Genomic DNA, 24,409 nt, shown 5'->3' on the forward strand with positions numbered 1-24,409 from the left:
TGGGCCAACAACTCTTGCCTCATGTCTTCTCTGTGTGCCTGACCCTATGCAAGCAGGGATGCTTGCCCATCGGCTCCTGATGTTGGCCTCCATGCGCAGCCTGTGGGAGTGGCATGTGGACCGCATTACCTGCAGCTGTTGCTCCACCTGTGTTGCTGGTGGGATCATGGAACTGGCCACACTATCCATGACCCTCAGCGAAACTCTCAAAGGCAGCACCCTGTCGGTGTGCGGAACGCAACATCTGCTGCTCCCACTCGGTCTGCCCAGGCTGCACACATCTCCCACGTGTGCGGAGCCAACGCCTGCCTGACCCAAAGGAGCATGGCCGTTGCCGAGATTCCACTTTCTCTGGCTGCAGGACTGCAACCCTCCCATGAACATCTGCCCCAGGACCAGAAACCAATATCTGGGAGCTTGGCCTTGCATCCGTAACCACCACAGACGGCCCTGACACCACTGACAGCCCTTGTGAAGGCACCTGACCCCCTGCAGACTAACGGGCCCAAACTGCTCCAACAATTGGTGCACTCGCCTCCGCCAGCATTGAGGACTGCACATCCATTTCAGCATCAGAGCTACTGGAGACCAAAGAGTCCAAATTGTATGCAGAAAGGCCCAGGATGGTCTGTAGCACCAGTTGATTCTCATGGCCTGCCACTGCCACAGACTCTTCTTCCCCCTGCGCTGCATCTGGTGCCTCCTCAACTGCACATGGACAGAAAAAGACATGAGGAGTCATGTGCAACGTGTCTACAGTAAACATGTGTATCACACTGCTGTCATGCAACAAAATGCAGGGCATGTCACCATGAGAGAAACAGCATTCACACACTATGTACAAGAAGCCATCTGATCATGGCATATGCAGACTGGAAACAACATTCCCTGCTCAGGGCCATGCAGCCAGTGGACACATTACCAACAAACATGGTCATTAGCAAGCACATAATGGCACAGCAAACTATTGACTAATACCAGTGAAATGGGCATGGCCATGTGGCTATGTGACATGCTAACACATGACATGTCAACAGGCAGACACACATATTCATATCCAAGTCTGCATCCATCACATGTCACACCAGTGTTGAGCTGGTACACGGAATGCACACAATGAGAATATGCCCTAACTGTGGAAAAAAGGAAACCGTCCCATTTGAAGTATGACTGTAAGACTAACACCTAGCCAAGGTCTGTGGAGTGGATAAAGTAAGTAAATGGAGTTGGAGATAGGAAGAAGGTACAGTGACCCACAAGGACAGGGCCATGGACCCATGGAGTGTGTGCTGGGTGTGGGAGGGTAACAGGGATCAGGCCTCACAACGATTTGACTCAGAAGTTATTGCCATAGCGGCAGCAGGGATGTGCACAGTCTAGACATATGCACACTCACTCATGGCATGCAGTGAGTCGTGTTGCTTGTCATCTTGGATGTTCTATGTAGCATGGAAGCACCTATGTACATGTGTGAATAGAGAACACAGCCATGTTCAACTGATGTACAGCACATGGGTTATATCCATTCTTCAGTACACTGGATAGGAGTGAGTACACCACAACATGATTTACCCAGGGTAGTCATTCAAATGCAGCCAGATGCGCAACACAATCATACATCTTGGTTATGCTTCACTAGATGTACTCAGGATGCACAATCTTGGTCACTCACTGGACGTGCCCTCATAATTTGGCAGGCCTCCCGCACCTTGCACCTGCTCCATTAGAATGAATTGGCTCATAGTCTCTTCATGCTACATAGAACAGCATGAGCATGAGCTCCTCCTCCTTTGGTGACCCCCCTCCAGTTGCCATAGCAGAGGCGAGGTTGGCACCCAGCTTGGAATTGGTGCGACGGATGAGGTCATTTCAGCACTTCACTACCAGAGCAGCAGTGCACCTCTCAAACCCTAAGGCGTTGATCTCATCCAGCGACAAGCTGCCAATGCATCATACGATGAGCAGGTGGATGTGTGCTCCCCGGTTGCAGGCACATGTCATGATGGTGCTCAGTCACATAGTCCATGAGGATCTGGAGTTCTTCATCACTGAAGTTCCTCTTCCTCAAGGTGCCAGTGCCCTGTGCCGTGCCATGGGGTTGAGCCTGCTCCTGCTGTGTAGGCTTTGCCTTCTTGCCACGTGGGGTTGGTGTTGACCCTGTGTGGCTGGGACCACTCTGGGCTCCAGATGACGGACCACTAGTGGCGTGGGGCATGGCATTACTCACTGGAGCTGGGACAGCTGCTTCCGCTGTATGCCCCTTACTCTTCTGGGCTGGGACAGCTGCTTAGCTGCATGTCTCTTACCCTTCGGGGCTGGGACAGCTGCTTCCGCTGCACGTCTCCGGACCCTTGAGCCTGGGACAGCTGCTTCCGCTGCAAGTCCCTGGACCCTTGGGACTGGGACAGCTGCATCCGCAGGACGTCCCTGACCCCGGCCACATCTGCCACCTTACCCTCTTGGGGCCTTTACAGTCATTTTCCAGTTGCAAGTGAACAATGGAAGGCACACCAAGCAATTGTCCTGGGCAATTAGAGGGGGCAGTGTACGTGATGGAAGACGTACTTCTGTGCAAGGCTCAAAAGTACCCCAGGTGACAGAAATATGGGATGCGTAACGCACAGGCACCCCAAGAAATAAAATATTGCATACGCAAGACTAGGATAGCTTCTGTAAAAAGAAAAAGCGTTATGTGATACATAGTGGCACCCAGAAACACAAAAAATGCATACACGAACCCCGGAAAGCTACACTAAAGGTAAGAATAGAGGTACACGATACACAGGGGCACCCAGAGTTGGAAAAATGCATACGCGACTCACCGTTACTTGTGTATATGTAGAAGCAACTCCCCCATCAAAATAAGAAGTTTGTACGGTCTCTGCAGTGAATGAATTGTGTAGCACCCCAAAATTTGCATTATTCCACTCGCCCATCTCCTCCCCTTTGCACGTACGGTGGGAGTTGCTTCTATGCATACTTATGTATCCCTGATTCTGGCGTGCTCAATGCCAGCGCGCAGCACGTGTCACGTACGTTACACACTGAGGGCCTTTCCTGGGATTTCACGTGTCCACGTTCATTGTTTATATGCAAAGTCCCGTCACTCTGTTTCTGTCTGCCCTCTGATTAATACACAGAATATCCACGCTCCTGCCTTTGTGCCATTTTACCTGCCACTTACTGCCCTGAGCTACCTAGCCATCTGCTGCTGCCTGTCCAGTGTGTGTGCCTGCTGCCCACCTGCACTGCGTTTGGAGTGCCTGCTGTCCAGCCATTGCCAGTGCTCTTGCCCTTGGCCCTGAGATCACCTCAGCTGCTTTACCCGACTCCCACAGTGCCATACCACCACCACCACTCCACAGTCCATCTCCAGGACCACCTTGCCCACCCACACCTGCCTCTGGGTGTTGCCATGTCTGCACCGTCATCTTTAGACCAGTGCGGCAACCCCATGGCAGTGGGGCAGAGGGCTGTCAACTTCTCTGCCAGGGAAGTTGACATCCTGGTGGAGAAGATCCTGGAGAATTATGATGCCCTCTTCAACCCAGTGATGCAACGTGGCAAGGAAGGATGTTAGCAGATCTGGAATGGGATAACGGATGCCATCAACGCGGAGGTGGTGGCATCCCAGACCTTCAAGACCATGCACAAGCGCTGGGTGGACCTGAAATTCAGGAACCACAGCAAGGCCCTGCGCTACATCCAGGCCGGTGCCACCACAGAGGTGCACCCTGCGTGCAGGTGCTGGCTGTCCAATACCAGCATGCAGGTCCTGGAGAAGATTTACCCGGTGCTGCACACCCAGGTCTGCGAGTTGCACAAAGGTCTGGAGTCGACTGGCGAGTTTCCATGTGTTGCTATGCTCTATAGTGCATGTGCATGTTGCTGCATGTTGGCAGTGAGCCCCTTAGGCTTGCAGCAAGTATGTCTGCGTGCATGCCACAGATATTGCTCTACATGTGTGCACCGGACCATAAGTATTTTGAATGAGATATCTCTTGCATTGTGTGTTGTACTGCTGCCTTTCATTCCGTGCACATGTTTGTTACTTGTGTCTGAGACGTGCCTGGTTGACAAGTGTAACAGTTAAGGTAGTGTTGCTTGCGCCATGTGCATGCATGATGTTCATGTGTATGTGCCGAAGATGTGAATGTGTGACTGGCCATCACTCACGCCTGGATGTAACCCGTGCATTTGGATGTACGACGTAGTCATGTAGAGGGATCACAGTTAACGGGACTTGATTGCTCATCACACTGCTTGTGGTTGATGTGTGTGAATGACATGTGTATGCGCTTTTTGCGGTGGCATGCTGACATGGCATGTGCACATGATGCATGTGTGTAGAGCCTACACAATTGATTGGTCGTGACAGTGGCAACTAGAATGATGTGAATGTCTGGAGTGATGTGCACGCATGTATCTGCATGGATGTGTGGATGTGGATTGCATGTCCATGTGTGTGGGGGTGGAGGTTGATTGTTGTTCCCTTGACTAGTCATGTTCATGAGAATGTTGGTATTGCCATGCACAAATTGGTGCAGCACACTGATGTTTCTGTTCAAGTCTCCTTTTCCACAGTTACATCTGATGAAGAGGGCGGACCCAGGTGCTGTGGAGTATGGCAGCAGGGATGCCTCCACCAAGAAGAGGCGCAAAGCCCAGCCACACCCCCATGTAAGCACTTCTTCGGGGAGCGATTTGGCTGTGGCCGCGCCAGTGACATCGGGCAATACTGCTGAGGGTAAGTTCAAGAAGGTGGGAGTGGACTCCTCAGCAGCAGTGAATACCATACCGGGGCCATCTGGTGGAAATGCCCAGAGTCAGCCAGGTTGGCAGGGGTGGAGGGAGGAGCCGAGCACAGCCCATAGGGTCAGATGGGGATGTTGAGGTGGGCATGCCTACGGCAGTTCTGTCCCAGCGGCATGAGGCTTTGCAAGTCTCCCTGGAGGTGCCTGTTCAAATTCTAGTCCCTGGGCCATCGGATGCAGCTGTATGAGCCTGCCGGGACGCCTTCACCCAGACCCACCACCCGGTGTCGGCTGATGTGGCCACCCAGACCAACACCCCCTTACCATCTGGTGTTGCCATCCAGAACTATGTGCTACCTCTGCAGGCCGGGGTGGAGAGGCGTACAACGGTCATCCGTGATGATCTGCAGGCTACACGTAGTCTGCTTGCACATCATCACAGTGAGGTATGCCACCTCATCACCTGGCTTGCAACATGCCTGTTCCGTGTTGTGCTCCATGGGCTGTTCACTGATGCAAACCCCTTCTCGTCCTCCGGGGTGCCTTCTGGCCCAGATACCACCAGGGCCCCCTGTGCACCAGTCCCACCCACATTGCAGGGACGTCATTTGGCGGGGGGGGTCGCCAGAGGTCACAAGAGCTACCTCTGCCGTTTCCCCCAGCGAATTCTGGCATAATTCTGCAACCTCTGGCCTGGCCTGGAGCCTGGAGCTTGCATTTTTTTTATAAATAGTTTGTTACAACCTATTTATAAGAAATGAGCAAGCTCCTGACGCCACCGACCCCAGGCCTGGCCAGAGGAAGCAGAGAGCCACGCGGCATGCCCGGACAAGCTCGTGAGTAGTAGACCTGAAGGCACTGGTGCGGCACCCTCAGGTCTATTACTCGAGCTATGATAGCTTAGCAACCAAACCTTGTCCGGGCCCTGGGCTGAGGCAGGGAAGCAGTCTGCCAAGCAGAAGAGCTGAGCAGAGAGGCCAAGGACTGGATGGGCATATTGGATCTTAAATGCAGTCCGTATAGGGTACTGTACAGTGAGCATGTACTGGCAGTCTCGCCCGTCTTAGGTTGGTGGCGAGGGAGGGGAGATGGGGAAGAAGGATTTTTCTTGGTAGTAAATATGACCGATGCATAATATGACAAAGCTGGATAGCCTTACTTCTCGTTTTGCGCATGAATTGAGGAGCGAGCCAAGGCCCAGGTTTTGGTTTATATAGAGGTTTTGCTTCTGTAAATTTAGAAAGATGCAGAGGGGGTGGGGGTCGCAGAAGAATGAGGCAGGTTAACAGCAAAACATGATTGCAAGATTAAAGTAATTTAGAGACGGGCATGAAAACACAAAAGAACACATTCTTGTTCTGACATGAAAAGCAACACGTCCGAACAGATTTAACACCCTCCTAGGGGCTGGAGGACCCTCACAGGGAGCTGTTGGAAAACCTGCCAGAGGTGCTCTGTCCCGGTGCTGTGTGTAGCAACATCAATTTGCGCCCATTCAATTTATCTAGTCCAGAGCCACAAGAAGGTAACACACATTGGCAATGCTAACAGTTTGGGCTTTTGTGTAGGTATGGGAAAGGCACTGGCCAGGCACTGCCCTAGTGGTATTAACTGTCCATTGACTGTAGCAGGTGCAACATGGTGAGAGTACCCAGGCATCTAATAGCAGTGCCTGGCAAATGACTAATACACAAGCCCAAACTGTTGGCTTTGCCAATGCATGTTTTCAACAGGACTTCAGTGAAGGACATGCATGAAGACAATTTCATTACACCAGTAGCCGTTTACTACTCCAATTAAATCATTAACTCTCAGAAGACTTTTTTGAGAAAACACTGGCAAGCACTTTGGGAGCAACGTTTGATGGTAAGGCTCAAAGAGTTGTCATGATAAGCTGTTTTGGGCTGGGCGGGGCAGGAAGTGTGTGGGAATGGCCACATGAATTAGCATGGCCATGGGCAGTCAATGAGTGGGCAAATAGCCAAACAACACCTACAAGCTTTGCGTTCTCCCTCATATGCCATTTCTCGTTCTGTACTCTACATGCCAACATTCTCCATTCCAGTACGGAGACACAAATTCAGTCCTGTTTTTAGGTTTACATTCTGTGATTTGTAGTCCTGCGAGTGTGATATTGTATGTATAGTTGTTCTAAATTAAGTACTATATAATAAAACATTATCGTTTGTCCTTGGACGTCTGCCTGCATTCACAGCCAGTTAGTAAAATGGGCCAATACGCACTGATATTAACGATACATATGGTGATCCATTCTTGTATGAAATCTACATCAATTTACACGGTTATCGTGACCATATTGTTCGTAGTCTACTTAGAAACAATGCTATGTGATGCCACTTCCTGTGATGTCACTCTTGGGGGCGTGGCATTGTGATGTCACTTCCGTGACCCCTGGCATTTTGGTGAAATGACGTCCCTGCCACATTGCAGTCTGGTGGAGCGAACATCCGTGCGCGAGTTGGGAGTCCATGGTCAATCAGCTGAGGTGGTCACTGTGCCTACCCAAGCACCAACAAGGTCACTGGCAATGGTGGGACAGCAGACACCCAGAAGCAGGGCACGAGCCGTACACCCCCAGGCATCGTCATCAGCCCAGAGGGCGTACACACAAAGCAGGCACCGGGCACTGTGGCAGGAGCTGGCAACCAGGAGGAAGCTACATTTCTCAGGGCAGAACATCCAAAGGGGGGCAGGTGCGCAGTGTGAGGCACACGTGGACCCGAGGGACAGGATGTCATCCGCGTTCCAGAGATATGGGCAGCAGAGAGAGTCAGCAGGCTTGGGAAGCAAGGGTTGTGTTGGCCAGAGCTGGGATTGCGCTGCATCGGGCGAGGAGGCAGGCTGCCATCCCATCCTGGAGGCCACTTGCAGGGAAACCAAGGTGATAGAGAGACAGATGCTGGAGACCCTGCAAGAGAGTCTGAGTGAGATTGGCGAGGAGGAGTTGGACTAGCCCGCTGCCTGTGTACATAGTTATTTAGACGCAGGTTACCTTTCTTTCTGTATTATTTTTCCCCAGACTTTTCAGACAATCCTTCCCCGTTTTTATTGTATATAGTTGTTTAGGCTTAAGGATTTCATTTTTGTACATATTTTACATGGTCTACTTTTACCTTCATTCGAAGTTTATTTCTGTACATATTTCTTCAATATACATCATTCTGTTTGTTACATTCCATGCTTTGTGCAGTTCATTTGTGTGTCGGCCTGTTTGCTAGTTCTATTTTCAGCCAGTGCATCTCTACATTGCAAGTCATGTGTCTTGTTGCGTGCGTGCTTGTGTATTGTTGTTGTAGGGATGGTTGCAGATGGCAGGATGCACATGTGCCTGATATGTGGTGGTGTGTTCATCAGACAAATGGGTGTGCACTGTATATTTGGATTTGCATTTACCTGTGCTGCATCACTCTGTTTGGCATTAGTGTGGTTGGGCTGGAGGGAGGTGGGCTCACTGTGGGAGTGTTCCATGGTCATGTTCATAGCACATTACTTTGTTATTGCTGGTAAAACACATGTTGTGCATACACCTTCACCAGCATGTGCAGTCACACAATGCTATGTCTCATGTGTTGCTCAACCTCTACCACTGAAATGCAGTAGTGGCACATATTTGATCTTCCTGAGTGGCTGCACAATTCACCACTCTCTGTGAGTCATGCTCTCTCTGACTGCCCTACCATCACCCATGCATGGACCAGTCATGTGATAGTTCCCCGACAGGTATTTTGCCACCAAGCTCACTCATGCTCAGGCTGCGACATGCCTGGCCATGGTTTGTGGATCTTGCAACAACTTTTGGTATGTTTGCTTCTGTCGTGGGCACACATTATGTCACTGTGCTTCAATGCCTTGACAATGTGTCATAGGCAGCCTGACATGTTTTTGCACTCACTTGTCATATGTGTATGTTGGGGGATGATGAAGGCCTGGAAGGATGTGTGAGCAGATGCTCTACTCATGGATGGACCTCTGGCGATTACAGTTGGTCCTGGCAAGAGAGTATACCAGGCACAGTGAAGTTAGCAAGTGTCTTGAATAAAACTCATGAAAGAAAAACCCTGGCAAGAGTGTAGAACAGGCAATACTAAGTTTGCAAGACTATCAAGTGAAGAATTAAAGAAGAAAACCCTGACAGGGGAGTATACCAGACAAAGAGAAGTTTGCAAGCAGTGCTAAATGAAGTATAAGAGAAAAGACCCATCAGGAGAATGTAACAGGTGAAGCCGAGTTGCTTAACATACAAGTCACTTTTGTTGTTGTACAGAGACATTTAAGGAAGAATCATAAACTTAAGAACTGTTGAGTACGAGAAGAGAAAACCTGGGCAAGGGAATACTTCCCTAGAACGGTGTATTGTGTCCATTGATATGTCATTTATAACGCCCCTGTGCACAAGTGTTCCTAGGCGCGACAAGACAAGGGAGGGAAGACAGAAGAAGGACAAGACAAACAATCTTACTAGGCCTTGTGTCATTCAGATCGTGCAAGAACAAGAAGTGCAGGGGGATTTGTGGGGGGTGCAAGGGGGAGGGGAAAACAGGGCAGCAATGCTCTGAGTAAGTGCAGCCAGGGCAGCACAGCTCTGGGTAGTGCAAGGAGAACAAGGGACTGTAGGGTTATAGTTACAGCCCTTAAGTGCGTGCTAGGCCCGGAGGCAGTGCAAGGGTGACTGATCAAGAAAAAGACTGGTAGCCCAGTGAGACTCTGAGGGTAGCCAAGCAACCAGTCAGTACAGCAGACAGGTAGGTCAGTCGGGGAGGGAGAGGGAGAGAGAAAGCAGAGGAGAAGATGAAAGTTTTGAGCTGCTTTCGGAACTTCAGGTGGTCCAGCTCAAGTTTGAGGGGACAGGGAGGCCATTCGAGAGGGAGGCACCTGCAGTGCAGAGAGATTTACCCCCCACTCTCTGCCTGGAGAAGCATCTAACCCTTAAAGAGTTTGTGGTAGCTGAGCGAAGGGATCAAGAAGGAAGGTATTTTGGAAGAGACCGTTGGCTCTAGTGTGGGCCCCGGCCCCAGAAAGCATTGTGGACAATGCAAAGGGTCTTGAATTTGATCCTTGCAGCTACCAGGAAACAGTGGAGAGATTTCAGGACTGGAGAGCTACGGTCCTTGGGCTTGAAGCCAAGGATAAGTCTTGCAGTCTTGTACTGGATCAGTTGCAGAGGGCGGAAAGTAGAGGAAGGCAGATTAAGAAAGAGGCTTTTGCAGTAGTCCAGCCTAGAGAGAACCAGGGCTCTGGAGACAATATGCTTCTGGGGGGAGAGTGAGAAAAGGAAGCATCAATTTGAAGAGGTGCATATGGTAGTGGGACTTCTTGGTGATGTCCAAGATGTGAGGAGAGAAAGATAAGAGTGGAGTCGAAGATGACAACAAGGTATTTTGCCTCACAGGAAAGCTAAGGAAAAGGGCTCAAAGCGGGCGACCAGAGTGAGAGTGGGAAAGCAGGGGCAGGGGTCCCAATGAGAAGGATTTCCGTTTTACTGGCATTAAGGCAGAGATCGGAGGCGCACCAATCCTGAATCGCGTATAGACAGTCATGAATGAGCTAGAGAGGAGGCTGAGGGGAACGTGAAGGAAAACTGGGTGTCAACTGCATAACACTGAAAGTTAGAGGAGATGATAGAGATGAGGTGGGCCAAATGGGCCAAGTAGAGGTTGAAAATCCAGGGTGAGAGGATAGAGCCCTGGGGCATGCAACCGGTGTAGAGAAAGGTGGCGGAGGAGAGAAAGGGACCAAGTTGGACCTCGAGGAGCGGTCCAAGAGGAAGGAGATCAGCCACTCCAGGGCCTGATCCGTGATGCCCAGGTTCTCACTGAGTCGATTGATCAGGATTGCGTGGTTGACAGTGTTGAAAGCAGAGGAAACATCAATGAGAATGAGGACAGAAGGAATGCTGGAATCAAGGTTAGAGAGCAGAGCAGTTTACGTGGCTCTGGCAGCTCTAAAGCCAGGCAGATCATGGAGACAACCAACAGATTCATTGTGGAGAGTAAGATTGGAGATGGGCAGCTTTCCCAAGAGTTTGCCCATTCCTGTGAGTTTCGTGCTTCAGAGACCTCCCAGGCCTCTTGCATTGTGTTTTTTGCTTATTTGGTTGGCCCCCAGGCCCGCTTGAACCCTTCTTACCTCCCTCCCTCAGCCCGCTTTCCCTTCTGTGTTTCCTGATCCTCCCGCCTCCCTGCCCACCCACCAGCCCTGATTGGTGCCCATTTTAACAGCAGCTGAGTCTATCGACCCGCGCTGCTCGTACTCGCCGCATTTTAAGATTTCCTCATTCCGGTGAGTGTTATGTTATGTTAGGTAATTTGTATAGCGCAACGTTCACCTGAAGTTATCTTCACGCTAGAGAGGAGGAAGACTGCAGATTTAGTCAGCGACAATGGCCAAGGGCCTAGAACCGAATGGTTGAGTCTTCTCCTAAACTGTAAATGATTAGGCACTTTGAGTGTCCCTGGCAGGTCGTTCCACATTTGAGCAGCAACGACCGAGAAGGTACGACCTCCAATACGAGATCTACGGAACCTCGGGACGACCAGGAGGCCGGCAGCAGCAGAGCGAAGGTGGCGGGCAGGGAAGTAACAAGTAAATTTGGATTGAAGATACTCAGCCCCCTGCGCATGAAGTGCCCTGTGAACAATGCTCAAGGCCTTAAAAGTCTCGTGCCTCAGAGACCTTCCAGGCCTCTTGCATTGTGTTTTTTGCTCATTTGGTTGGCCCCCAGGCCCGCTTGCACCCTTCATACCTCCCTCTCTCAGCCTGCTTTCCCTTCCGTGTTTCCTGATCCTCCCGTCTCCCTGCCAGCCCACTGGCCCCGATTGGTGCTCCATCCAGGTCTGACTGACCTTCCCTGGGCAGCCCCTGCGGCCAAGGGCCACAAGGCAAAGGGCGGCTCCTACAGAGGCAGCTCCAGATCGCGTCTGCAGGTGTCAGCAGGGGAAGCCAGTGGCCAGCCGCCAACCAGCAGAGACAAATAAGGCAAGTGTGGTTAAGGTGGGGGTAGAGCAATTACTCTACCCGGGAAGCCCTACCACTTTACAAATTATCCAATCACTTTAAATGTTAGCCTATGTCACCCTTTATTGAGCAATTCAAACTGACCTGTGATAATAATGTATATTCCACCAGTCTCAAACACTTAGAGAATTGTCGATGTTAGCCTGTCTCACAACCAGATAGTGCACCTTAGATACTACTGTGTTGTATTCCACCAGTCTCAAACACTTTGAAATTGTTCCTGTTAGCCTGTCCCGCATCTAGCTAGTGCGCCTTAGATACTACCAGGTCTCCAGATGGTATCAGGTAATATTATCCCCACCAATAATATCACCATATATATGGTCCTGGGGTACGGCCATAGGCAATATTATTGGTGGGGAAAATGTATGGGGTTATTAGTACCACGGGTGGCAGGGGGGGGGGGGTCCCCACTCCTGTAAAAAAATGAGAGCGGGGGGCTGTCCCCCGCAGGTTTCATGGCTTAATATTGCAGCAAAAACATGGCGATATTTTTGCAGGGATATTAACACATGGAACCCTCCAGCCCTTTTTTACGCATGAAAATCTTGTAATATCACAGCTTTATTATTTTCTTGTGTACATTTACACACACGTTTAGAACAGAGGGCAGTGCAAAGGTCAGGTTACTTGACACAAACCAGAACAAGCCATGGATAAAAGCCTCTGAAACAGAATGTATTTCTATGAAGCCTTTCAACAACAAAAAATAAACTGCACACTGTGATAAAAGGAATGGTTTATTTCCATTCAGCTTCTGCTGTGTTGATGCTCATGGAGTAACCAGAAGCACAGTGCATATTTATTTTCCAAGGATTTTCGGATTGTATAATTAATAAGATGGAAAACTAAGTTGCAATTGAGAATTCATATTTTGTAACAAATGATGCTTTTTTTCTTCCAGTGAAAGCAAACCAGTATTGCACAATTGTATTTGTCAGAGTTCCTGTGCTGTGTGCATAATCATGCGGAGGCAGATCATGTTTACACTTCTAGTTTAATTTACACTCCAATTATAAAAAACAGTGTGTAAAATGATGACTATGCACGGTCTAGTTTACATCCATTCAACCTTGCAGTCATTGGGGTACATTACTTTAAATGGTCAGTGGCAGCAGACTCTGCTCAAGGGTGAGTGATTGTCATTGCACCAATCACAAGTGTTCTAGCCTCTCAAATCTTCAAGGCTACAATTAAAACATCCAAAACCTGACTCTCCAGGAAGTGCAAGCACTGTTCAAAAACAAACAAATGAAAGTTAAATTTGAAATTGAAATAGAAACTCAGCAAAACCTATCCCTGTGATAATCCAGATAGGCATTTAACTTTATGTAGCGCTTCATACATGGTTCGTCCAACATCTAGGCACTGTGTTTATTATACCTCAGTTGACCGACCTCTGGAGGATGTAAGCCAATAATATTGCTCAGCTGGTTGAGCACTCTTTGCTGTGATCTGTGAGTGGTCTGTAGGTTGCAGGTTCGAAACCCGGCAAGTCCAACTCAGCCTTTCATCCTTTCGAGGTCGATAAAGGAGTACTGACTCCGGTTTGGTTATAATTTTGATAAATATTTTCTATGTACAGTGTTTTACCAAAATAGCTATAACACAATTTGACCGTGAGATTAGATATATAATTTAGCATGGAGTCCTTGCCTCTCTGCAAGGTTGTATCATAACATTAGGTAGTAATAGCTCCAGGAAATGAGGACTTTCATTAAACATCAAAAGACAATTCTGCTATCGAACCTCAAAACACACAATACCATTCAGGTTTGCTTTACTATGTAATTGGCTAGGTTTTTGTGCTTTCAACATTTAAATATATACAGGAGAGATCAAATGGGCAGACCTTAGAGAAATATTGAAAGGTGTATTCTGTCACAATGCAGACAGCTGCAGCATAGTACGATTGCCATAGTTTTTGCACACGTCGGCTGGATGGCACATACATTTTACTCTCTTGTAAAGGAGAAAAGTCATTTTTACTCTCTTAAAATCACATTTACTCTCAAAGTTTAAAAATATGGAGTAAACTACTCTCACCTCAAAATCTTATCTGGAGCACTGGGTACTAGTGTGTTGTATTCCACCAATCTCAAACACTTCGAAATTGCTCATGTTAACCTGCTTCGCGTCTAGATAGTGCGCCTAGATACTGTGTTGTATTCACATCTAGATAGTGCACCTAGATACTACTGTGTTGTATTCACATCTGGGCAGTGCACCTTAGATACTACTGTGTTCTTTCCTGCCAGTCTCAAACACTTAAAATTGTTCCTGTTAACCTGCTTCGCATCTAGATAGTACGCCTAGATACTTCTGCGTTATATTCACATCTAGATATTGTGCCTTAGATACTACTGCATTGTATTCACTTCTAGTTTTCCGCCAATCTCAAACACTTAGAAATTATTCCTGTTACCCTGTCTGGCATCTTGATAGTACACCCAAGAGATTACTGTGCTGTTTTCTGCCTGTTGCACACACTTAAAAAATGTTCCCGTTAGCCTCTTTTCGCATCTAAATAGTGCACCAAGATTCGGCTATCTTATATTCTGCGGGTCTCAATCAATGAGAAATCATTCTACTAGCCTGTTTCACATCTAGATAGTGAACCTAGGATACTTAGATATTACTGTGTTGTATTCTCCAAGTCCCAAACACAAAGAATTATTTGGGTTCAGCCTGCTTCATCTACTCTGTTTCCGATCCTGAAAACACCCCCTGAGGGGGCACTGTGATTTACTTACCTACGCTACAGAATTATACTCCCTTCTCTTGTTCCCCTACAACTACAAGTGCCGCCTGAGATAGTACTGGAATTTACTTAAGTTCTAGGAGCCGCTTCTTCATCTAGACCTCCACCCTACCCCAAACTCTTTAGCCCTCCGCCACGGCCATGGCGTCCAGTTCCTAATCACTGGTTGTACATCCAAGGCCCCACATCTACCACTACTAGTTCTTCAATCCACAGCTACCCAACACCAGATGGAGACCCCAGCCCACAAGAATCCCCTTCTCCCACCTGTCCCGAACCCCTGCATTCCCCCTCCCCCACCTCACTGCCCACCCTTCACAGCACCTGGCCCGCGCTCTGGCACCCTCCTTCATGTCTCCCCCTTTTATGCCCCCCTGAGCAAAACCCTAGACACCTCCTGTCACACCTCATTACACCCGGACGTCATTCGCCCACTCTCTTTCCATCAGCCCAAATCCAACTCTAAAATCAGAGGTGCACTCTGGCGCGCCAATCACCTCCCTCCTCAGAAGCCTACTCCCTACCCCTTTCTCCCCCATCATTTTCCACCCTCCCTCTGACTCCTATTGAGATTTCCCCCGATACCCCTCGCCATGACACCACACCCCCCCATCAAACTCCCAAGCCAGGGGAGCCCTCTGGTGCTCCAAACAGCACAAATCCACCTCCTCCTCCGCCTCCTCCTCCTCCTCCTCCTCCTCTCCTTCCTGGCACCTTCCAAGGAACATCCCCCCCTCCCTTCCGCTCCCCCTTGCACCCCATTCCCTCCCCCTTAACCCAATCGGAGAACTCACTTCCCTCTCGCCCACCCCACTACATCTCCCTCCCACTCTTAACCCCCTCTCAACTCCCAACATGCCACCCCCCCTTATAACCCTTCCCCTCGCTGAAAGCAGAATGAATCGCCCTCGCAAGAACGGTAGCTTCATCTCCCTCCCCCTCTGAAACCCCTACCCTCTCTCACACCCCATAGCACCAAAAAACACGAAACGCAGAAAACGAGACCAGTCCTCTCCCTCGACTCTCTAATCCTAACCACTTTATCTCAACCCATCCTCGCAATCTCTCCCTCCCCTAACCCCTCGCACTCTCCCCCACCCTCGCCCTGCTTCTACCCCCTCTCTCTTGACTTCTCACCCTGCACACCAGAACACCAAACTCCTCCCAGACTCACTCCAACTCCTAGCCCCCTAAACCGCCTCACACCCTCTGACCATCTCTCCACTCATCCGTCCCCGCTCGACTCTACACACACTCCTCACATATCATCCTCTGCCCGCCTACTCTTCCCAGCCTACTCTTCCCAGCCTCCACCGATGTAACCCCATCTCCCATCACTTGAAATCCACCAACACCCTTCCCCCTCCCTAACCCTCCTCACCCTGTCCCAGCGACCCAGAATGTTCCACCCTCAGCCTCCTCCCCTCCAATCTCATGCTCCCACTCTAATGACCTCCACTATGACCATGTCCCTTTCACAAAATAAACTGCATCCTTTTCAATGCCCGCTCCATAGCAAGAAACAGACACAGCAGATCTTCAACCTCCTGTGCTCGGACAATCCCGACATGGTCTTTATCACCGAAACCTGGTTCTCCGCTGGCTTTTCACCTATTGCACATGAAGCCTTCCCACCCTGCTACTCACTCGTCCCCCACAATAGACCCTCCAGAGCAGGTGGAGTGGCAGTCCTCTTCAATTCTCATTTCTCTGTCTCACTCGTCGAATCTCAGACATACATTCCCTCATGTGAACCCCTTCTTGTTAAACTCTCGCTACCGCCGATTGTCTCCCATAACTTCCTACTCATCTACAGACACCCTGCTTACAACAGACATTTTACCAACAACCTCTGTGATTCTGTAGCCACCATTCAAGTAAATCACCCCTCTCTCACACTCCTTGGAGACTTCAATATCTGGTTGGACATCCCCACCAACCCCATGACCCATCCACTGGTCGACATTCTTGATGCGCTCAACCTCTCCTTTCATAGGACCGGTCCACCTCACTCAAGGGCGCACACCCTTGACACAATTTTCAGCTCCCATGACCCGATTCATATATCCCGCCACAAACCACTCATCTGGACTGGCCACTTTGTCATCCCCTTCTCCATCATCACCCCTGCCCCTCGCCCTACCGCCCCCCCTTATCCCCAAAACCCCTCATCCCCCTGCACGGACACAGGACATTTTGAAACCATCTGCCCCCCCCCTCCGACCACTGCCCTGCTGCTGTCCTAAAAGAAATATTCTCGTCTACCTGCGCAGAACATGCAAGAGCCTTACTAAATGACTCCCTCACCTCTGGCATCTTCTCTGATGCCTTCAAAATTGCGCATGTCAAGCCATCCCTCTACCCACTTGACCACAAAAACTACAGACCCATCTCGAACACCAGATTCCTTGCAAAACTCATTGACCAAACAGCGTACTCCCAGCTCAATGCCTTTGCAGAATCTAACAACCTCCTCAGCCCCGCACAATAAGGCTTCAGACCATGCCATGGAACTGAAACCACTCTGACGTCGATCTGGGATGATCTTAAGGTCACTGCAGACTCTGATGGATGCGCTGCACTAATTCTCCTCAATTTATCTGCAGCCTTTGACACAATTAACCACTCAATCTTCCTTGACTGCCTCCACTCTCTTGGAATCCGTGGCACTGCTCAAGTGGATCGCCTCTTTCCTCAGCAACAGGAAACATAACTCTCCTCTCCCCATTTGTCTCTGCTGCTCGCTCGGTTAACACTGGCGTACCGCAAGGCGCATGCCTATCTGCTCTCCTCTTCAACCTCTATATGACCACCCTCCCTGAAATCATGCGCATGCACAACATCTCTTGCTACAACTACGGTGACGATACCCAAATCATCCTAAGAATCCCCAATTCGGGCACCAACCCCCAACCCGACCTCGAAGCATGTCTTCGAGATATTGACCGATGGATGACAATAAACCACCTCCTCTTAAACCCCGCTAAAACCGAGATCATGGTGCGTGGCAACACTGCCCTTCTACCTCATCCACTCCCTTGGCCCCATTCCCCCACAGCCCCTTCAACTCAGTAAAAAACCTAGGCTGCACCATGGACTCTGGCCTAACCCTCTCCCGTTAAAATCAACAATGGGTCCAAATGCTGTCACTACCATCTCAAACTTCTCAGGCGCATCCTCCCCTCTCTCTCCTTCCCGAGCAGACTCACCGCAGTTATGTCTATTGTGATGTTGGGACTGGACCAACTCCCTATACCTAGGAGCCCCCCCCCGGCATACCATCTTAAACTCCAAAGAGCGCAAAACGCTGCTGCTAAACTGCTCCTTGCCCTAGGTCAGAGAGACCACATCTCTCAACCTCTCCGAATCCTCCACTGGCTCCCAGTCGGACGAAGGGCCACTTTCAAGACCCTGTGCATCCCTCACCAGGCAGTGCACAAGACCGGCTCATTAAACCAGCAAGAAAAGATAAAACCATACCTCCCATCCCGCACCCTAAGATCAAGCACTGCCCTCCTTTTAGTGATTCCAACCCGTCAGGATCGGAGGATCCGCCTTCTCAACCTTGGCCCGACTCTGTCGAACTCGCTTCCCCTACATATTCGACACACCCTAGACTACATGACATTCCACAAAGCTCTAAAAACGTGTCTCTTTCCGTAAAACCAACCACGACCTCTGAAGCGATTGAAACCATAGCAACTCGATGACTAATGCTGACTAATGCTCAATGAAACTCCCGAAAATGTCATTAATCAATACGCTCATTAATTTGGCTTTTAAGCAACCGCATGGCTTAAATACAGAATAAATGATCTCCTTAGATCCAACGCAATTCCCTCTCCTTACTAATATTCACATATCCTGCCAGTACCTTGCTGCCTCTTCACCATACTAAACCCACAACAGTCCGTCAACTCCCTGCCCGCCTCAGGTACGCGCCCGACCCACAATGTTGCTACATACCACCAGCCCATCTGCTTCCCGTATTGTCGCTGGGTGCCCCCTTCCTCCTCAATTTCCTCGTGATGTCGCTATATGCCCCGGCCCCTCCAGTCCCTTGTTATCACTTGTGCACCCAAGCCCCATCTTGACCCCATAATGTCGCTGTATGCCCCCCAGCCGCTTTGGTTCCCAGAGTTGATGCTGTGTACCCCCTGCCCTCTGGTCCCCCATGCCGTCGCTGTAGGCCCAATCCCCCCAGTCCCTGTGATGTGACTGTGTGCCGTGTATACCCCCAGCCCCTCTGGTCCCCCGTGCTGTTGCTGTGTACCCCCTGGCTCCACGTGTTGTCACTGTGTACCCCTCTGCTTCCCGGTACTGTCGCTGTATGCCCTGCCCCTTTTTGTCCCAGTGATGTTGCCATGTGCCCCTTTGATCCCTGTGTTGTCGCTGTGTATCCCTGCCCTCTGGCTCACCGTTATGTCACTGTATACCCCATTGGTCCCCCGTGCTGTCGCTGTATGCCCTGACCCCTGTAGTCCCTGTGATGTCACTGTGTACCCCTTTTATCCCCCGTGCTGTTGCTGTGTACCCCCTGCCTTCTGCCTCCCCGTGATATCGTTGTTTACCCTTCTGGCGTCCTGTCGCTGTACACCCGGCCCCCCGTGGTCACCTGTGATCTCGCTAATCGCCCCCAGCCCCTCTTTTCCCCTTGATCACACAATTAGAGTGCAGTTACACCCCTCGATCAATTCGGCCTAGCTGCTCACATACGAACACTATCCCATAACACCTCACCATTCTAATAAAACACACCTATACCCCATGAAAAATCAGCCTAGCTGCTCACATAAGCGTCCCACAGGTCTAACGCAGCCAGAACCTAGTCTAGTCTTGGTGTCCACCTGCCAGACTGCACACATTGAACTGATACCAATACCACCACACCGAATGCTAGAATGCAGCTACCATCAAGCAATTACATCAGCTGCACACCTAACTGGTGCACCCAAGCACCCTTTGACACCATACTCTTTCAACTAACCTGGACTACGGTTCCCGAGGGCGTTCAACCGACCAGTGCTTTGAGGTCATACCAATGATATATAGAGCGCTATATAAATGTCAAATAACATAACAGGAAAAGGGTGATGGAGATTAGGCGATAGGATCGTCAGACAGCTTCTTGAGGAGGGGGTGCACAAGGGAGTGCTTAAGGGGAGAGGGGAAGTTCCAGTGGCCAAAGAGCGATTACAGAAATCGGCCAAGGCTGGAGCAAGCGCGTCAATGTGGTCCTTGATGGTTCTGGAGGAGCAGGGAGCACCTGATGGACGGCACTTTCATAGATCAGACTGATCTAGAAACCTTGTCAGGTGTTGGCAGAGAGAAGGTGGAGAAAGGAGGAGGAGAGGGAGAGATGGTCAAACGGGGGCCGAGAGGAAGAGGAGATTTTAGTGGTGAAGTGAGAGGCCAAAGCCGTACAGAGGGCCTGGGAGGGAACAGGAGAGGTAGAGACTTCAACAGGAATGGCCAGCTCCTTGCAGATTTTAAAGAGATTGGTCGTGTTGTTAGAGGCCGGAAAGACACAGGCTTGAATATGTGCTCTCTTTTTGGACAGGACAGAGAATCTGTATTGCCTTTGGGGCAAGCGGCAGCCCAGTTTATCAGAGGATGCGCCTGAAGCCCTCCACTTACTCTCAGCCAGCCTGCACATGCGTTTCAGGATGGCGTGGTCTGAATCATACCAAGAATTGCACTTGGGAGGTAGGCTCCCAACAGGGGCAAGGATGTCCAGATTAGAAAGGGCTGTGTCACATTGTGAGTCAGCCATAGGAGTAGGAGGAGCAGAGAAAGTGGAGGCAAAGGCATCTACTGACACACACTCCATGGGCCGAATGATCGAGAAGGTAGGTGGCAGTGCTGGGGAGGAGGCTTTGCCTGAGGGATAGAAAGTCTCAGATGAGAGGAGAGCAGAAAGTGGTCAGTCCAAGAGTGATTAGTGGTGAGAGGGTGATGTCTTAGGTGATGAGAACACCCAAAGTATGTCCAGCAGAGTGTGTTGGGGCATAGGGCAGAATGGAAAGAGTTTTGCATTGGAACTTGTGTGTAAATGTTACGCCTTTAATTTTGAACCTGAACAATGTGTGCACTACCAAGGCTAAAGACATTACCCTTTCCACCTTAGAGTTATGTTTAAAGTGTAAGGGCCAGAATAGGATTTCGGACACCGGACATTTTGATTTGGACATCCTGACAACGGACAGACCCTTCGTTTTTGTTGAGGTAAGAAAACACCTCCTAGCATAGACTAGTAAGGTTTTTTCCAACCCCTTATTTGTTAAATAAAGGTTTATAGCCAATGCTATGAGCTCTCTGTGTCTGCGTCTCATTCCTGGTCCTTCACAGTAGGCAAAGATTCAGTTAGCCTGGAACTAAGAAGCAAGACCATGCATAGCATTGTAGATTACAAGAAGGTAATTGAAAAAGGAACGGCTGCATCGTCACTTCTCCCCAAGTGGGTGCCCTTTTCCATGAGGATAGGGAGGTGCGGCCGCTACTCAACATCCCCCACCCAGGGTGGTTTAATGCGGGAGGACCTCATGGGTAGGTATTCCTATGGGGAAAAGGACAATCACCTGGGATACCGCCCATTGAACAATCCCTAGGCCTCCCAACTGTTCAGAACTATTTTATTGAAAGTAAACTTATGTATTGTTCTAACACAGGGGATAGAGCGAAAACTACTAGGACAAAGAACAGCACAGGTGACATGAGGGTCAGTGACTGTGCTAGTACGAGGTGGCCCTGAGGAGGCATGAGGATTAACTTATCAACATAGACAAAGGACTTTTACAATCCGCCAGGGTGGGGCTGGCAACATTGTATAAGTATAGATGATGGACTAATAAACCCGTCAAACCCAGCCGGGAGAGGCAACAGATGCGGGAACCAGCAGGAGTTTCAAACCCTGTGGGCAGACCAGATTCGGAGAAGACCGGAGGACGCCGGCAAAGCACGGAACAAGTTCTCTGTGGGTCCAACTGATGCAGACCTGAATGCGAAGCAGGAGAGAAGAGCCGAGCAGCATACCAGAATGCTGAGCCGTTGCGGTGCTGTGGAAACCGGATAGAGAAGCCTGGTTCATTGGAGATCAGATCTCCAGTCCTAGGAAGTACCAGTTGCGTGCCGAAATTCCTCAAAAGGCAAACGGGCCATGCCGAGACCCGGAAGAAACACAGGGGTAGAAGATAGGTGGGTCGGGTCCAGCATCCGAGGAGGTCTTCCATGTTGCAGTGGTGCCAATAAGCCCACTGACCAGCAGCAACGGGTCGGAGACCCCAACCAGTAGAAACCAAGCATCTGAGTAGAGTTTCCTCGTCGCAGTGGGGACAATAAGCCCATTGACCACCAGAGAAGGGTGGGAAACCTACCCTAACTATTGGAAGCCAAGCATCCAAGGAGAATCTCCTCGTGGCAGTGGCAATAATAAGTCCACTGACTACCAGAGAATGGTCTGGGACCCCAACAAAAGGGAACTGAGCAAGCAAGGAGAACTTCCTCATTGCAGAGGCGACACTAAGCCCGGTGACCAAAAAAGGAAGATTTGTAACTTTGCTAACACCAAAACAAAGTGGCAAAGTGTACAACAAGCTGAAGATTGTGAGAAAGAACTTTCTAGACACCAGTAAAAGGGAGTAATTATCCTGGAGAAGGGAATAAAGCTCTTGGAATATACTCTATAATACGTCAAGGCGAGTCATACCCACTGACCTTGTGAACCGTGCCAAGTAATACCAGGAAAAAGGAGTCTTCCTCCTGGTCCTGAACTGGAAGGTGTGCTAGAGATGCCAGGGGAAGGGAGTCATTCCCCCTGGCGTTATTGGAAACTGTGCAGAGCTACGCCAGGAGAAGGGAGTCATTCTCCTGGACCTGGCATTGTATAAAGACTGTGTGAAACCTACAAGCAAGGGCAATGGAGGCATTCCCCTTGGCTTTCTTGTTGCAAGAGAAAATTCTTTTAAACACTATTCAAGAGTCAGGAGATGAGAAATCCTCCAGGAGAAGGAACTTTCGGTTAGATTAGTTGTAGTGTGAGGGATAGAAGTAGGCTGTGATACAGGACGGTAGAGCTTGATTTGACAGACATTCTGACAGACCCTTTAGTATTCATTTTGAGGCAGGGAAGTTAGGGACAATAAGGGTCTGTGTATGCACAAATAAAGGTCTAGAACCACCACCATGCCACCTTTGCGTGAGCTTCCTTCTTCTGCACCCTTAGAATGGCGAGTAAAACGGCAAGGTGTCGGCAGGTAAAACTTGGCAAGGATCAAGGCTAGGTTGTAGGGAAAGCAAGTTGAGGACTGTCTAAAGCGAAGAAGGATTAGAGGAAAACCAGAGGAGATTTTGTAGCCTTAAATTACTTTGAATTTGTTCACCTGCAGCCTCCCATTCAAGGTGGTGAAAATGAAGCGATTTATAGATTGGTTTGGGTATTTTTTAAGTCATCTTTATCAAGTACAATGTCATTTTGGCCCTTGGAAGCAAAACATTAACACATATCTATACCAAACAGATCTAGGAAGATATGAGATCAGGTGCTACATTGCGCTCTAATCCTTTCTTCACTACTCAACGAAATTGTCTGCGATACTGGGGTTTTTATTTTGCTATGCCTTACATCCCAAAATTAAACGTTAAAGGAACAAACTAAGTTAGTAGATAGTATGTTATGTTAGTATTGCTTTTAGAGCGCACGGTCGACCGAGGGCATCATGGCGCTGGATAGAGGAGGAGGCAAGTCACAACAGAGGTTAACCAAACAGATACATCTTCAGCACTTTTCTAAAAACCAAATGATTAGAGAGAGTTTTCATGGCCAGCGGGAGACTGTTCTATAGCTGTGCTGAAGCCACTGAAAAAGCCCGACTTCCACTGTGAGTGCGCCGGAAGGATGGGACTACAAGCAGCTGCCGATCTTAATGGTCGTGTCAGGCAGTAACAAGTGAACTTATCACAAAGATATTCTGGCCCTTGGTTATGCAGGGCGCGGTGCACCAAGCAGAGGGCCTTGAATGCAATGCAGTCTTTGACAGGCAGCCAATGGAGTGAACGCAAAACCGGAGAAATGTGAGCTCCATAAGAGGAGCCAGTTGCCACCCGGGCAGCCATGTTCTGCTAGCGCTGAAGCCGCTGGAATAAGCGGCTTAGGTTGGGCCAGATATAAAGAGTTACAGTAGTCCAGCCAGTTCAGCGCTAAGGCTGCCACTACCGGCGGACGAAAGTGAGAAGGGCTAAATGGCAAAACCTTTTTGAAATTGAAAAGTGGCCAGACTGGCAAACTGCCGCCAGCCGCGAGTCCATCAACAGAGACGCGGACATCACAACACCTAAATTCTTCACCTTCTCAGTAGGGATCGGAAGGGAACCAAGAGAGGGAGGCAAAAAGAGGACACCCAGAGTAAAAGGTCAGGGGGAGAGCCCACCACCAGCACCTCGGTTTTGTCTCCATTCAACTTCAGCCAATTGTGGTTCATCCAAGCCCCCACGGCAGTCAGGCACCGCAACAGGCACGACGACACCTCAGCCTGATCCCGATCTAGCTGGATCAGTGTGTCGTCGGCATATGAGTAGCACCTGATGCTGAAGGAGCGGATGAGACACACAAGAGTCCAGATGTAGATATTGAAGAGAATAGGAGACAAGGCAGATCAATAAACACTAAACTGAGTTCTGCATTCAATCTGCAGGTCTCAGGTTCAAATCTTAGGATAGCCGACAAAGGCTTTTCAGCATTCTGAGGTGGAGCAAATTCACACTTTTAAATTGGGAAACCGTACATTCCATTATTTACAGTGTTATGAAATGGCAACAAATGCTATGACAAGTGTAACATAAAAAATAAGTTCTGGTATTATTT

At 49.5% G+C, this 24,409-nt stretch overlaps 1 protein-coding gene across 1 annotated transcript in view; it reads left to right on the forward strand.

The window, feature by feature from the left end:
* DFFB (DNA fragmentation factor subunit beta) overlaps positions 1 to 24,409 on the forward strand; it is a 355,076-nt gene that overhangs the window by 148,149 nt on the left and 182,518 nt on the right. The window lies entirely within an intron of this gene.

Source organism: Ambystoma mexicanum, chromosome 8 (assembly GCF_040938575.1).
Source record: "Ambystoma mexicanum isolate Mex_15411 chromosome 8, UKY_AmexF1_1, whole genome shotgun sequence".
NCBI lineage: Eukaryota > Metazoa > Chordata > Amphibia > Caudata > Ambystomatidae > Ambystoma > Ambystoma mexicanum.